General features: G+C 44.4%; 2 long non-coding RNA genes across 2 annotated transcripts in view; both read right to left on the bottom strand.

Annotated features, from left to right (window-relative positions):
* Window positions 1-14139, bottom strand: part of LOC142071099 (uncharacterized) — a 130655-nt gene extending 116516 nt beyond the window's left edge. The window contains exon 1 of the long non-coding RNA XR_012667075.1: window positions 13918-14139. This is a non-coding gene — a long non-coding RNA (uncharacterized LOC142071099). The remainder of the gene's footprint in view (window positions 1-13917) is intronic.
* LOC142071097 (uncharacterized) lies at window positions 1419-9361 on the bottom strand. The gene is made up of 3 exons (XR_012667073.1): window positions 9195-9361; window positions 5856-6040; window positions 1419-5049 (listed from the first exon to the last, which is right to left on the bottom strand). It is a non-coding gene; the product is annotated as an uncharacterized LOC142071097 (long non-coding RNA).
* Window positions 14140-14622: the final 483 nt, after the last annotated feature.

Genomic DNA, 14622 nt, shown 5'->3' with positions numbered 1-14622 from the left:
TTTTTTTTTCTGTTGCATGACAGATCTAAAGTGTAGAGAACAATACCAGTCATTGTTTCTGGCATTTATTGACCTAACTAAGGCCTTTGATTCCATCAGTGATGAAGAATTATGGAAGGTGCTCTCTAGGTTTGGTTGTCCACTGAAGTTCATTTGTGTTCTCAGGCTATTTTATGATGGGATAACCATCACCATCCTCTAATGTGTGGAGATGGACCCATTCATCATGTGTACTGGTATTAAGCAGGACTGTATTGTTCCAACCCTTTCCCCCCCACCCCCCTGCATCTACCTTGCCGTAATCTTGATTCTTATGTGTGACTGCCTTTTTTTTCTGGAATTAGGATTGAGTATCGCTTAGATGGCCAGCTCTTCAATCTGTGGCATCTTCAGTCTAAAACTAAAGTCACCAGGACTGTTATTACCAACCTTCAGTATGCTGATGACTGTGATATCCACGTGCACACAGAGGCTGACTAACAATTCACCATAGATCTTTTCTCAGGTGCCTCTCAGAGCCTGAGACTTTCCCTCAACATCTGGTAGACTAAGGTGCTGCACCAGCCTGTTCCAGCACAAGTTGCCCCTGTTCTCCCACAAACTGTCATCAGTGGTGAACCCCTGGAAAACATCGAGCATTTCCCCTACCTCGGTAGTCACCTCTCCCAGACAGCCAATCTTGATGTACAGATTGAACATAGGATCCGTTTTGCCTTCAGAAAGTTGCTTAATCATGTCTTTGACAGAGATCTGCAGATGGAAACTAAGATCCTGGTCTACAATGCAATAGTCATCCCCTCTCCTTTTTATTGGTGTGAGACATGGGTGACATATTGAAGCCATCTTAAGCATCTGGAGTGGTACCAACAGCCCTGCCTTAGGAAGATTCTCTGTAATTAGATGGGAAGATCATCACACCAATATCAGTGTTCTCTCTGCAGCTAAAACTTTTTTTTTCTCCACTTAATCACAATAAGAGGACCCGTGGGGGACAGAGGAAATGCTAAAAGGACACACTGAAAGTAGATCTTAAGAAGGGAGGCACTGACCCCATGAACTGGGAAGAGCTGGCTGGCAATAGACTGCAATGGCGTCATCACATACATCAAGCCTCAGCCTGATTTTGAAGAGAATCGCCTTGCTCAAGAGGCTGGGAAATGGCAGAGGAGGAGGGAAAGGGTGCAGCATCCTGGCCAGCAGTGATGCTCTCTCCAAGCAACCACAAGCCTCATGTGGAAATACCTGTAAAGCATGGATTGGACACCTCAGCCATCAAAGTCTGACTCTTTTTTTCCCCCCAGCAGACATCCTCATACTGAGGGACAGCCACAACCCACAACATTGTAGGAGCTACAACATTAAGCATTACCTTATACAGTAAAAACAGTAATAACACTCCATGTTATGTGGATATTTAATTGTATGCACTTTAAGTCTTGGAGACACTTTGCTCTTGAGAATCTTGTACTTTACAAAATGCCTTTCAACATTTGCAATGTACTACACATTGATATCCATGTGACAAATTTCTCATGTGACAAGGTTTATTTATCAGGCATTGTAGATATCCTCACTTGCATTCTGCTTAATAATCCAACCTCCCAGGTTCAAAACCCTTATGCAGCTTCAAGCAGCTCCCATTGTTTTGTAAAATTTTGTTACATTAGAGCAATATTTTATTCTCCTTCCACACTCAAATTACAGTAGACAGAGCCCAGGAAAGGTAATACTGTCCTGTACCAGTGACAGATTTCATGTCTGCTCTCTCAGGACCCAAAAGGGCTAGAAATGCAGGTTGAGATTTTTAAAGACATCTAGAATATTTAAGACACAACTCCAGTGAATATTAATCTGCTTTGAAACTTTCAACCAGTAGCTTGATACTATTGGAAAGAAGAGCTTCCCAATGGGCTATATAGCATTGGCTTCCAGCCCTGGAAATTCATAATCTTGTACATTCAAATTATCTTTTAGATGTCAGTTAACTTTTCTGTGCCCTGTATATTTGCACTCATGATACTAGGGGATCTGCAATGAGGCTAAATTGCTTTGGGATTTGCCATGATAACTAAGGAAGCCTGTTTTTTCAGAATAAATGTAGTAAAGTACCAATAGAGTTTAGAACTTCTAATATATTTACAAAATATTTTGCTGTCAAATGTTCTACAGGAGGCTTGATATCCCCTACTACCCTTTTTGTCCTCTCTTTTGAGAGCCATGCATGCATGGAGTGGTCTCCTTTAGCTGAGCTCTTTACTAGTTAGCAAGATACCAAATCTACTGTGTATGCTGAATGTGATATTTTGTAAAGTTCAAACTGTCATATGAAAACCAATACTCACTGCAATACTTAAAAGTCATCAATGTAGAAAACCGCAGTTTCCAAGCCAAATCTCAACTTTCTACCTCTGGCCATTTTGCCAGGAGAGCTGTTTAAAACAAGGTCACTCTTTTAAAGGATAGTGCAGATATTTAATTCAATCTGCTACTGAACCGTATTTTGGTGGGTGTTTGGTTTTTGTTTTTGTTTTTCTTTCCCCTCTCAAATTTTCCAAAAACATTTCTTTGTTTGGAGAAAAGGACATCCCGCAGATAGCTGTGGAAAGTTACAAGTGACTGAACTACAGTTGTGGTTTAGGATTGAAACCGTGATGCATTCTTAACAATAGTGGCAGATGCTACTCCGATTGTGTATGTGTAAATATATATGATCTCCAATTAATTTTTATGTAACTTATTTATCGTCTAAACTCTTAATTTCATAGAAAAGTTTGCAAAATGTTTCCTCAAACATTTCCATGAAAGCAATGGCCCATTGCACAGTATCCTGGAAGATCTGTGTACAGGGCAGTCGTTAATTATATAAGCAAAGTGTTAAAATATACCTTAGACCATTTGTAGAATAGGAGTTTGGATTTTGGTATGCCAGGTCATCCCTTATGTGACCATGTGGTGGGCAGAGGACATGGTATTGAGTCTCTGCCTTGCATCTTGTAAAATTATTTACATCTGGGTAAAATGGGTGTACCTCTAGCATTCTGATGTGATATACTTTTACGGAGTGGGTGTGAAATTCTAAATGACTACCCAAGATGCAAGTATGCAGTGTTGCTGAAGCCATATCAGTCCCAGGATATTAGAGAAACAAGATGGGTGAGGTGATAGCTCTTATTGAACCAACTTCTGTTGGTAAGAGAGCAGCTTTCAAGATTCCCAGAGCTCTTCAAGTCTGGGAAAAGTACTCTGAGCATCACAGCCAAATAGAAGATTGAACTGGGGCATGCACAACCTCTTTTGGAGAGGCACAGAAGCTCACTGCCCCTTCTCGTTCCCCCAGGAAGCTTGCTGCTCCTCCCTCCCTGGCCCTGGCCTGAGCCCGATCTTCCACCCTGCTCTGGGCAGGAGCTTGATCTTCCCTCCACACTGCCCCAGCAGGAGCTCAATCTTTTCTGCCTCTGTAGCTCCAGGGACAGAAGTTCTGTGCCCCGGATGATTATTGGGAGTGGGGGCACACCTGCTTGACCCACCCCACTTGTGCACACTCCTGGATCAAACAGATAGTTTGGCAGAAGTAGTTAGCATTCCACTTCAGCTTGAATGGTCCTGTAGAATGTGCTAACACCCACGTAGACACTCATGTAGACAGGACAAAAAGGGAGATTAGTGAGTAACAAATTATTTGTAAAAAGCCATAAATATTGTCTGAAGACCATGATTTTCAGTGTCTAGCAAAACTATGAAATTTGAGTCCCCAGGCTCCTCTTTTGAAGGTATTGTGTAGGTTTCTTTTTGCAGGATGAGGACTGATACCTCCGCTATAGAGTGCAAACACTACACAAGATACAAAGCATTGAGAATCAGGTCCTTGTGTTTTTTCCAAGTGCTTATGAAAAAGGGTCACAATTTAGGTTACTAGGGAAGACTTAGTTATGATAGCTATGTCTTTATACATTTAGGAACAAAGATTGCACACCATACCTATAGAGTTGGTGGGAAGGAGCAGAATCCTAGAAAGAGTGATTCTGGAAAAGATTGGTGGCCAAGCAACTAAACATGAGCTTCCCATGCAATACTTCAAATCCTTGGATGTATAAACAATAGAGAAGAAGGGAGGTGATTTTTACCTGTATATGGCATCGGTGAGACTGATAATGCAATATTGTGTACGGTTCTGGTGTTTACATTTTTAAAAGGATGATGGAAAAATGGGAGAGGATGCAAAAAAGTCACAAAAGTGATACAAAAAGAAAAAGAGTACTTTTGCGAATACAAACTAACACGGCTGCTACTCTGAAAAGTGATACAATGGCTGAAGAAAACACCTTACGATGAGAGACTTAGTTATATTTGTCCATCGGGCCACACTGAGAATGCTCAATCAGGGCAAAGGCCAAAGAATGGGGCAAACAATCACCAAAATTGGTGGTTTATTATAATTAGATTAACCAAGCCAGTCACAAAACAGCTTCTGTAATACCTTACTGGTTACAAAAGCCAAAAATATAGTTCCCCTTAAGCAATCCAGTTATTGGCTCCCAACCAGACAGCCAAGTCAAATGTAGTGAGGATTACTTAAAATAACACACAAACAGTTCTATCAATCCCAAGAGATCGAACACATTGCCACCAGGTCAATGACTATTTCAGGTTTTACCCAAATACATGCTGATAGCCAATTCTTATTAACTAATCTAAGATTGACTAAAGAAAAAGCTACTGTGGTTAAAAGATTATACATACAAATATGAATGAAGTTCTTAAGTCAATTTCATAGTAGAGATGGTGAGGATGCTGATTTATAAGTCCTTCCAGAATCAATTCAGTGGGTTATAGTCCAATAGGCAATCAATGTGTAGAGTTTGCAAAAAATTCTTTCATGAGAATTTGCAGGGATATTCCAGCATAGGCCTGGAGACCTCAGTCTTGCAGCTTGAACTTCTTCTGACAAAGTTTAAGAAGAGCTGAGATTGTGAGGATCAGGCCTGAAGCTTCCTTTATAGGTCTCTAGAGGGCTAATAGCCTCTTGACAGTAGACGTCACATCAGGGGCCTTCCAGGATGAAGAATAGACAGTGTATATTGTTTTGAAACTAAACTTCTATTTCCTATATATACACAGGTAACAAGTTGTGTTGATTAGCATAAGGCAATTAACCATTCAAGCAGTTCATAGACACTTCAAAGAGACAATTATTGCACCACTGGTTTCACCTAAATGTTAATATCCCTTTTGATATCTGAATCAATATAATATAGTAATGAAACAGACAAAAGAAGGTTAGTGTCTACAAACTAATTAGATCAGTGTTAACCTCTAACAAGATAGAGATAAACCCAGACAGATACAATTGGTATCTATTCATAATACTCTAACAATGCAGGTTTACATAACATGGCTTTGATAACTATATACAAGAAATTGCCCTGTTTACCATTTCAGTACTTCTCTAATATGTCCTTAAAGGTTGTGGGGGGTCACTTAGCCTGCTGGTTGTTTAACCCTTGCTGGCTCAGTGTCAGAGGCATCAGCCACCAGCCTAGGACTTACTGTAGACAGCCGTAATTAACACTAGACTGTTCTAAATACCACCATCCATTTCTAAGCAAGTGTCAGTCTCCAGCACAGCTTTTTAGCAGACAGTATTCTAATTCTTTTGGAGTATGGCCTTGTCTTCACAGGGGAGGAAAAAAGGGTGTGTTGCTAACATGTTTAAATCCTAGCATATACAAGGCAGTTTTAGTGTTAGCACATCTTAGCTGGTTAAGATAAAGTCAAAGTAAAACCTGTTAGCTGGTCATGGAGGGGGGAGGGAACCAAACCACACACCGTTTTTGCCTAGTATAGACATGACTTACCAGGTCATAGACAACAGTTGTTGGTCCTGTGGATGACTTCTTTCTTCTTATAGACAAGGAAATTAAATTCATACTTTTGCTGCTGGACCTTACTGCCGCACATTAGTATTGATCAAACACTCTTGTTTTGCCTCCAAGAAACTGAAGGGATGACCTTAAACACCCTAAAATGGTTCAAATCCTTCCTAGAAGAAACCCAGAATATATAAGGGGCAACTTCTTGCTTTTACACAGTACCAGATTTACCATGGCACCAGGACCACAGTCCAAAGGGGGCCCGGCCCAGCTGGCTCTTCTTCACCTGCCCCCTTATGGGGACAGAAATTTGGTGCTTCCGGCTCCTGCTGCAGCAGGGCAGCCTCCGCCAGCAGCCAAGCTCCTCCCCCCCACCTGTTTCGCCAGCATGCTACGTTTTCCACCCTCCCCCTGCTGCCAATCAGCTGTTTGCCCACAGGAAGGAGGGGGAAGAGTGGAGCCTCAGTGCGCTCGCTGCTCCAAGGAGGAGAAGAGGTGGGGGAGGGGCCTTGCCCCCTCCAGCCCCCTGCCATGAGCACCCCCATGACCCCAGCCCACACCCCCAGCTCCCTGACCTGACCCCTCCACCCTGACCCCTATACCCCCTCACACACACCTCCAGCACCCTGTCCTGACTCCTGCACCCCCCCCACATCTGCACCCCCCCAACCTTATTCCCACCTGCACCCCTTGCACCAAACAGGAGCTGCCTCAGGTAAGCGTGCCACACTCCAACCTCCTGCCCTCACCCCAATGTTTTTTTACAATATTTGGAAAGATTATTAAGTGGTCCATTGAGACCCTCTGATTGTTCTTTTAGTGCAACTTATTTTTCCCACAGACCACTTAAAAAATCAAGGTACCTCACTTTATTTTCATTTACTTGTTATTACTTATAAGAGTCAGAGTAGCAGCTGTGTTAGTCTGTGTCCATAAAAAGAAAAGGGAGTACATGTGGCACCAAATTTGTTAGTCTCTAAGGTGCCACAAGTACTCCTTTTTCTTTTTACTTATAGGAGGAGGATAAAGAATGTTATTTTTCTTGGCTGGGTCCCAAGGAGGGGCCCCAAAAATGAAGCTGAGCACAGGGCTGGGGGGCCCCACTAACTCTCTAAATCCACTACTGGCTGTCATGTCACCTGGACTGGGGATACTGTGTCATCTGATTCCCCCCCCCCTCCCCAGTCTCCAACCTACCTGGGCCGTACAGCAGACATGGCCCTGCCCATTAGCTCCTCTCCACTTCCTAGCCTGCCCACCCACACCTTGCTTCTCACTGCTTAAAGCTTAACCCTCTCACTTTTAAAAAATGATTGCTTGCCCCTCCTCCCCCACTCAGGCTTCTGTGACACCCCTGTTGCCAGGTATCCAGTTTTAGACTGGAAACTCCAGTAGAAAATGGGACCTGAGTGTCTGGTTAGCAGTGCTGACTGCAAACGAAAAGTTCAGTTATAGGAGTAACCACATTAGCCTCCGCTCCTCCCACTCCCAACACCCACCCCACAGGGTTGGAAGAGAACTGTCCTGCTGCTGCTGGATGTCATGGAGTGTGGGGGAGTCAGGGTCCTGCACCCCCCACTTCCTGCGATTCACTGTGACTCTCAGCCAGCCAGTAAAACAGAAGGTTTATTAGACAAGAGGAACACAGTCAAAGCAGAGCTTGTAGGTATGGAAAACAGGACCCCTCAGTCAGGTCCGTCTTGGGGGGTAGGGAGCCTAGACACCAGTGCTGGACCTCCCTCCATTTCCCCAGCCAGCTCCAAACTGCAACCCCCTCCAGCTCCTCCTCTGTCCCTTTCCCAGGCCAGGAGGCCACCTGATCTTTGTTCTCCAACACCTTCAGTTGGCATCTTGCAGGGGAGGGGCCCAGGCTAGCAGTTGCCAGGAGACAGGGTGTCAGCCATTCTCTGTGCAGACTGCATCACACCTGCCTAGGGCTCTGCAACAATCACCCCCCCCATCCCACCACCTAGATCCTTAAGAAATTCATAGGGGAAACTGAGGCACCCACACAGTATTCAGAGAAAACCTTAAGAACATTCCCACTTTGTCACACTGGAGGAGGGGCAACTCAGTGCAGAGAGAGACTAAGAGAATGGGCTAGAACCAGGGAGAAGGTAGGTATCCACCCTGTGGGCAGGGGTGGGGGGGAATCCTGTTTACCCCCACCCCAGCCCTGCTGCGCTTGCAGTTTACCCTTGCCCCTCCCTTACTCCAGGGACCAACTCTAACTCCCACCCCACTGTGCTCTTGCCTCCAGCCTCTTTTACAATCATTCCTTGGGGGGTAGGCCCACAAATACATTTGGTGCTGGGCCCACAAAAAGCTAATCCAGCCCGGCTTTTACAGATCTATCACTTGAAATCACACAGCCCTGATTTTTCTCTTGATCACACATGCAGTCATTCGGAAAGCTCTGTGCACTGGCTCCCTATTAAATACAAAGTCCAATCTGAGTGCTGTGGTGACATTCAAAGTCTTCCATGGGATCAGCCCTAGCTACCTAGGAAATTGCTTCTCTCATCATGATCATATCCTTCCAGAACAGCTGTAATCCACTGGAACCATGAACCTATGGCTAATAGGGGAGACTCACAAACAAGGTAGACAGAATACTCTCAGGAGCTGGGCCCTAAACTAGGGAATTCACTCCCACAAGAGATAAAAATGATGCCACGACTGAGTTCAGAAAGAAATTCAAAACTCATATTTGAGTTGACTTAGAGAGAGAGAGCTATATGAAATGTGTACTGGTCATGATTTACACTGACCCTTAACAGGCCAGATAATATTTGTAACTAGTGATTTACTAAATGGTAAATCAGTACTAATACTGTGGTAAAAATGCATAACATTATATTGAATATAAATTGTGCAAGAAGGGAAGAAACAATTACCAGTAGCCCCCACTAAATAATAAGCTGGCACCACCAGTATTTGCTTTCCGAGGATGTCACTGAAAACACTTGAGTGAGAGTAGATTTCATTTTGTTGCCAAGCAGCTATAGAAAAGGTAGCATTAGGCTCAGCAGGGAGTATCTCCTCTGCAATTCCTGCATGCTGGCAGAGCTGTTCCTCAGAAGCCCTTGTGAGTGAATGTCTTTGCTGCTTAATATCTGTCACTACTCAAAACTGCAATCTGCAGGAGGTGTAAATATTGTAACTAAACAAAGTCTAAGCTTGTGTCTGTGACCCTTTTTTGCTTTCCTAGAGACAAAATAATCCCCTCCCAATGTCCAAAGCTTCCTGACCATGTAGGAGCGGTAACAGTACTCTAGGCAGTGGGGCACTGCTATCTTTCTCAGAAGCCATATATGCACTTACCTGTCAAACACACTTTCTTCTCCTCAGATACTGTTGCTAAGGAAACCATTTCCTTTATGTGTTCAAAGTAGCAGCCTCATTTTGGAGCGTGAGTCTGGGATTCTAGCCAGACACACAATTCCCAAATTCAAGACGACTGCAGCTTTCTTAACCTCTGCAGGGGCCAGAGTTACATTACTAGCTCTTCTCCCCCCCCCCCCCCCCCACCCCCCCAGCAGGAAAACAGATTACCAGGTCTGAGCTAGGGGCATGGAGGAATCTCTTCCAGTTTAACTGTAAAGAAGGCTAGTGATTCAAGTCACTGCTTCCAGTATTTCAAAAGGAGGATAAAGTCCATTTTGAAAATCTTTAATGCTGCTACAATAATGTAGTGTAAAGAGAAGCAAATGTTAACCATGAAACCATACCAGGATAGGTTTCAGAGTAGTAGTCGTGTTAGCCTGTAGCCGCAAAAAGAACAGGAGTATTTGTGGCACCTTAGTCTAAACAAATTTATTTGAGCATAAGCTTTCGTGGGCTAAAACCCACTTCATCAGATTCATACAGTGGAAAACACAGTAGGAAGATTTTATATACACAGAGAACATGAAACAATGGGTGTTACACTATAACAAGAGTGATCAGTTAAGGTGAGCTATTAGCAGCAGGAGAGGGGGAAAAAAACCTTTTGCATTGATAATCAAGATGGGCCATTTCCAGCAGTTGATAAGAACGTGTGAGGAACAGTGGGGGGGGGGGGGAGGGAAATAAACATGGGGAAATAGTTTTACTTTGTGTAATGAACATCCACTCCCGGTCTTTATTCAAGCCTAATTTAATGGTGTCCAGTTTGAGAATTAATTCCAATTCAGCAGTCTCTCATTGGAGTCTGTTTCTGAAGTTTTGTTGTTGTTGTAATATTGCCACTCTTAGGTCTGTAATCAAGTGACCAGAGAGACTGAAGTGTTCTCTGACAAAAGCTTATGCTCAAATAAATGAGTTAGTCTCTAAGGTGCCACAAGTCCTCCTTTTCTTTTTGCGAATACAGACTAACACGGCTGTTACTTTGAAACCTGTATTAATTTTAACAGCCGTGTTAGTCTGTATTCGCAAAAAGAAAAGGAGGACTTGTGGCACCTTAGAGACTAACCCATTTATTTGAGCATAAGCTTTCGTGAGCTACAGCTCACTTCATCGGATGCATTCAGTGGAAAATACAATGGGGAGATTTATATACATAGAGAACATGAAACAATGGGTGTTACCATACACACTGTAACGAGAGTTTCAGAGCAGCAGCTGTATTAGTCTGTATTCGCAAAAAGAAAAGGAGGACTTGTGGCACCTTAGAGACTAACCAATTTATTTGAGCATGAGCTTTCGTGAGCTACAGCTCACTTCATCGGATGCATACTGTGGAAACTGCAGAAGACATTATATACACACAGTATGCAGCCGATGAAGTGAGCTGTAGCTCACGAAAGCTTATGCTCAAATAAATGGGTTAGTCTCTAAAATTAATACAGTTGACATCTTGTATGCATGATGACACAGACAGTAAAGACTTTTTTTTTTTTTTTTTTTGCAAAGTTTACACTTCACTGTTAGGAGCAATTACTATTTTACAGCAAGTGTTTGAAAAGGTACTAGACTGGGACTCAAGAGATGTGCGTTCATTTCTTGGCTCTGCCACAGACTGCATGATCTTAGCAAGTCTCTTAGGCGCCTTAGTAAACCAACACACTTAAGTACTTAAAATTAAGCACGTGAATAGTGCCTGTGAGGAAGCGGGATGTAAATTTTTATGCCTCAGTCTGCCCCCGCCCCTAAACTGAGGAAAAGTGGTCGTCCCTTTCTCCCACCTGCTGTCACATTCATAGGCAGCGCGCTACATGGACTCCTGGAGCCCTGGCACCAGGAATATTCAGAGCCGGAGGCCCTGCCCCCCCAATATTTGGAGCTCGGTCTCTCCCCCGGCCCCGCCTGGAGCAGCCCCCCCCCCCCGCGGAGCGTGGCTGCCGCCGGAAGGAGAGCGCGCGCGCAGCCGCCGGCTGCTGTTGCCTGTGGTAACAGGAGACGCCGGCGGCAGTTGGAGGCAGGCCGCTGACTGCTGCACCGGGGGAGGAGGCACCCACGTGCTTGGCAGCCCCCCCCCCCCCTCGTCCCCAGGAGGAGACTCTGAGGGGACCTCACTCACCTGAGCAGCTGCTGGGGCTTCGGTGAGTATTTGCTCCTGTGATCTCCCGCGCAGCCACCACTCCTGCCCCACACTGGGCAAGGGGCAGCCCCACCCCCCCGTGAGGCTATGGTCAGGGTCAGCAGCATGGGAGGCCACACATGATGGCAGCCCCCACCCTCCCCCCACTACCCACCGTAGGGGAGGCGAGGGGGCTTCCTGGACCTGAGTGGGGCCCTAGGAGCACGTGCAGCGTGAGTGTGCTGGGAGGGGGTCCCTCACCTGGAGCTCGCTGCTGCGGGGGGGAGTCCTCTCTGACCCTAGCCCTGGGGCAGCCTGTCTGCACCCCAAGCTCCTCGTCACCAGCCCTGCCCCACCCCAGAGCCTGTGCCCCCAGCACCCCAACCCTGAGTCCCAACCCTGAGTCCCCTCCTCAGTGTGAACCCCTCATCCCCAGCCACACCCCAGAGCCCTCACCTGAGGGGAAAAACATGCAACTTAAATTTGGCGATCAGTTTGGGGTATGATCTTATTTAGCACAATACTTGATTATTTTACACCCTTTAAAGTCTATAATTGGTTGTATACAGGTGTTATGAAGTGGGAATGTTCTTAATGTTTTCTCTGAATACTGTGTGGGTGACTCTGTTTCCTCTATGCACTTCTTAAGGATCTAGGTGGTGGGATAAGGGTGTGTGATTGTTGTAGAGCCCTAGAGGGCCAGTGTGATGCTGTCTACAGAGAGAATGGCCGACACTCTATCTCCTGGCAACTGATGGCCAAGGTGCCAACTGAAAGTGTTGGAGAACAAAGAGATCAGGTGGCCTCCTTGTCCAGAAAAGACACAAAGGTCAGAGGAGGGACCGGAGGCAGTGTCAGTTTGGAGCTGGCTGGGGAAACGGGAAGAGGCCCAGAACTTGGGTCTAGGCTCCCCACCCCCCAAGTTGGAACTGATTTAGGGGTCCTGTTTTCTGTACCTACAACAAGCTCTGTTTTATACTGTGTTTCTTCTGTTTTACCGGCTGGCTGAGAGGCACGTCTGACAGTGGAGTTGGGGTGCAAGGCCCTCTGGCTTCCCCAGGAGCCCTGCCTGGGCAGACTCACTGCAGGAGGTGCACGGTGTGGCAGATAGCATCACACTGGCTCTCTAGGGCTCTACAACAATCACACACCCTTATCCCACCACCTAGATCCTTAAGAAATGCATAGGGGAAACTGAGGCACCCACACAGTATTCAGAGAAAACATTAAGAACATTCCCACTTCGTCACAGCAGGTACAACAAAATAAAATATACTGAAGTAGGTAAGTGCTGCTTCTGACTTTCCACTTTTAATTGACCCTTGAAATCTTGTGGCGCCGGTGCGCTGTAGCTTCATTTTATCCCAGAAACAAATTCTTGATTTGTAGGACCACTAACAATCAACAAGGGATAAATTCGTAATAAAGTTACCCAGAGAAAAAGAAGAAAAGGGTAATTCATCAAGTGAGGGCCTGAGTTCGATACCCAGCTTTCAAACTGAAGTTATACAAAAGAAAGATGTGGCAAATCTACAAGATAAGAAAAGGAGTTTTCAGCAGTCTTGGCTATCAGGATTTAAGTGGTTGGAATACAATAGTGAATTAAACAGAGCTTTTTGCTCAGTCTGCAAAAACTGTTCTGAAAAGAAGATCTTAATATTTTCTACAAAGGCCAAACAAACATTTATTTCGTCTGGATTTCAAGATTGGAGACGTGCATTGTGTGGTTTTACATCACACGAAAAAATGTCACAAGGAAGCGGTAATGAAGTATGCTGCTCTGCAATCACAGGTAAATGTTTCTGCACTAATGTCGGCCAGTTACAGAAAAGAATCACAATCAGCTATGTGTTTTAATTTTAGAAAATATTTGCTTTTGAGGGTTGTTTCTGTATTCAGAAGAGTATTAATAACATTGATATTCTTAGTTAAATAATTTTTTCTTACAATAGTGATATTGTGCATTAAAAGGAAACTGTTAAACGTTTATGGTTTCCAGTCCATTTTTACATTATTTAATAAAATATATATCGGCTTATGGGGGGGAGGGGAGGAACTAGACCCATTCTGGGCACCGCCAAAAATTATACAAATCTGCCGTCCCTGGTCACATTAGGTTGTAAACTGTTTGGGGCAGGGGTTGGCTTTCTATGTATCTACACAGTGCCCGGCACAATAGGGCTTTGATCTCAGTTGGGGCCCTTAGGTGCTACCATAATAAAATAATAGCTATAATATGAAGATTCAGAATGCATATCTTGCCTTCTCAGCTCACACACTTGACTCTTGTGTTCATCCTCAAATAGAAGAAAATTTCTTGACCATAAGTAAATAAAATGGGACATTTACATTCTTCTTGCTCACCATGTTTCAAATTCTCACAGTACTTAAAATGAAGCAGTCTGTAGGCATACTGGTGTATGCAGTTTGCATTCAAGAAGGAACCAGATAGACACAGTACACTGTTTAATTCTGGAATTCATTTCTTCACTCTGCTCTGAATGCATTTCCCTGAAAAATGTGAATTCCTGTATTCAGCTGTCTTACCTGATTCTGTCACAGAGGTGGCTGAGCAATCTCTACAGCCAGATGATTACTGTTTACTCCCATGACTGGACTCTTTCTTCCATTTCCCATGGCTAGAAGATCTTCATACATAAATAACCGAATTAATCCTTTTTGAACTTTGTTATTCATAAAATTTGCATCCAGTCCTCTGTGCTCCTGACACAAAACGCATGGTCAGAATTCCTTCCACTCTCCTCTCCCACTCCAGCTATAGTTGTAATATGGGAATATCTGACACGGCATACTTATAGATAAGTGTGCTGGAGACAAGACACATTTGTGGGCACAAGGGGGGAAAAGACACAGGCTCAGCTTTTAGGAAAAAAAAATGTAGCCACAAATCTTCAAAAGTAATTCTAAAGAACTATTGCCTAAAGAAATATGCATACTATAGCCATTATAGGGCAGCCTACCTTCTTGACAGAAGTCTTTACAAATTCCCATATTATTCCTATTAGCACCCAAATCCTATGATTTCTGCCCTGGGTCCCAATGCTGACTCTGTTTGGCAGACCCTCTGACACCTGCTCGCGGGTCCACAGGGGGACTCGGACCTCTGGTTGAGAATTGCTGCTTTAGATACCTTACATGTTACCCCGCATGGATAAATACTCGGTAATATAGGTTGGTGTAATGAGTTTGTCAGATCAGAAATGGGTCCCTTGTTCTTTGCAAACAACCCTC

This window comes from Caretta caretta, chromosome 2, assembly GCF_965140235.1.
Source record: "Caretta caretta isolate rCarCar2 chromosome 2, rCarCar1.hap1, whole genome shotgun sequence".
NCBI classification, from domain to species: domain Eukaryota; kingdom Metazoa; phylum Chordata; order Testudines; family Cheloniidae; genus Caretta; species Caretta caretta.
Note: the sequence above shows the minus strand (reverse complement) of the source record. Positions and strands in the feature narration are given on the sequence as shown.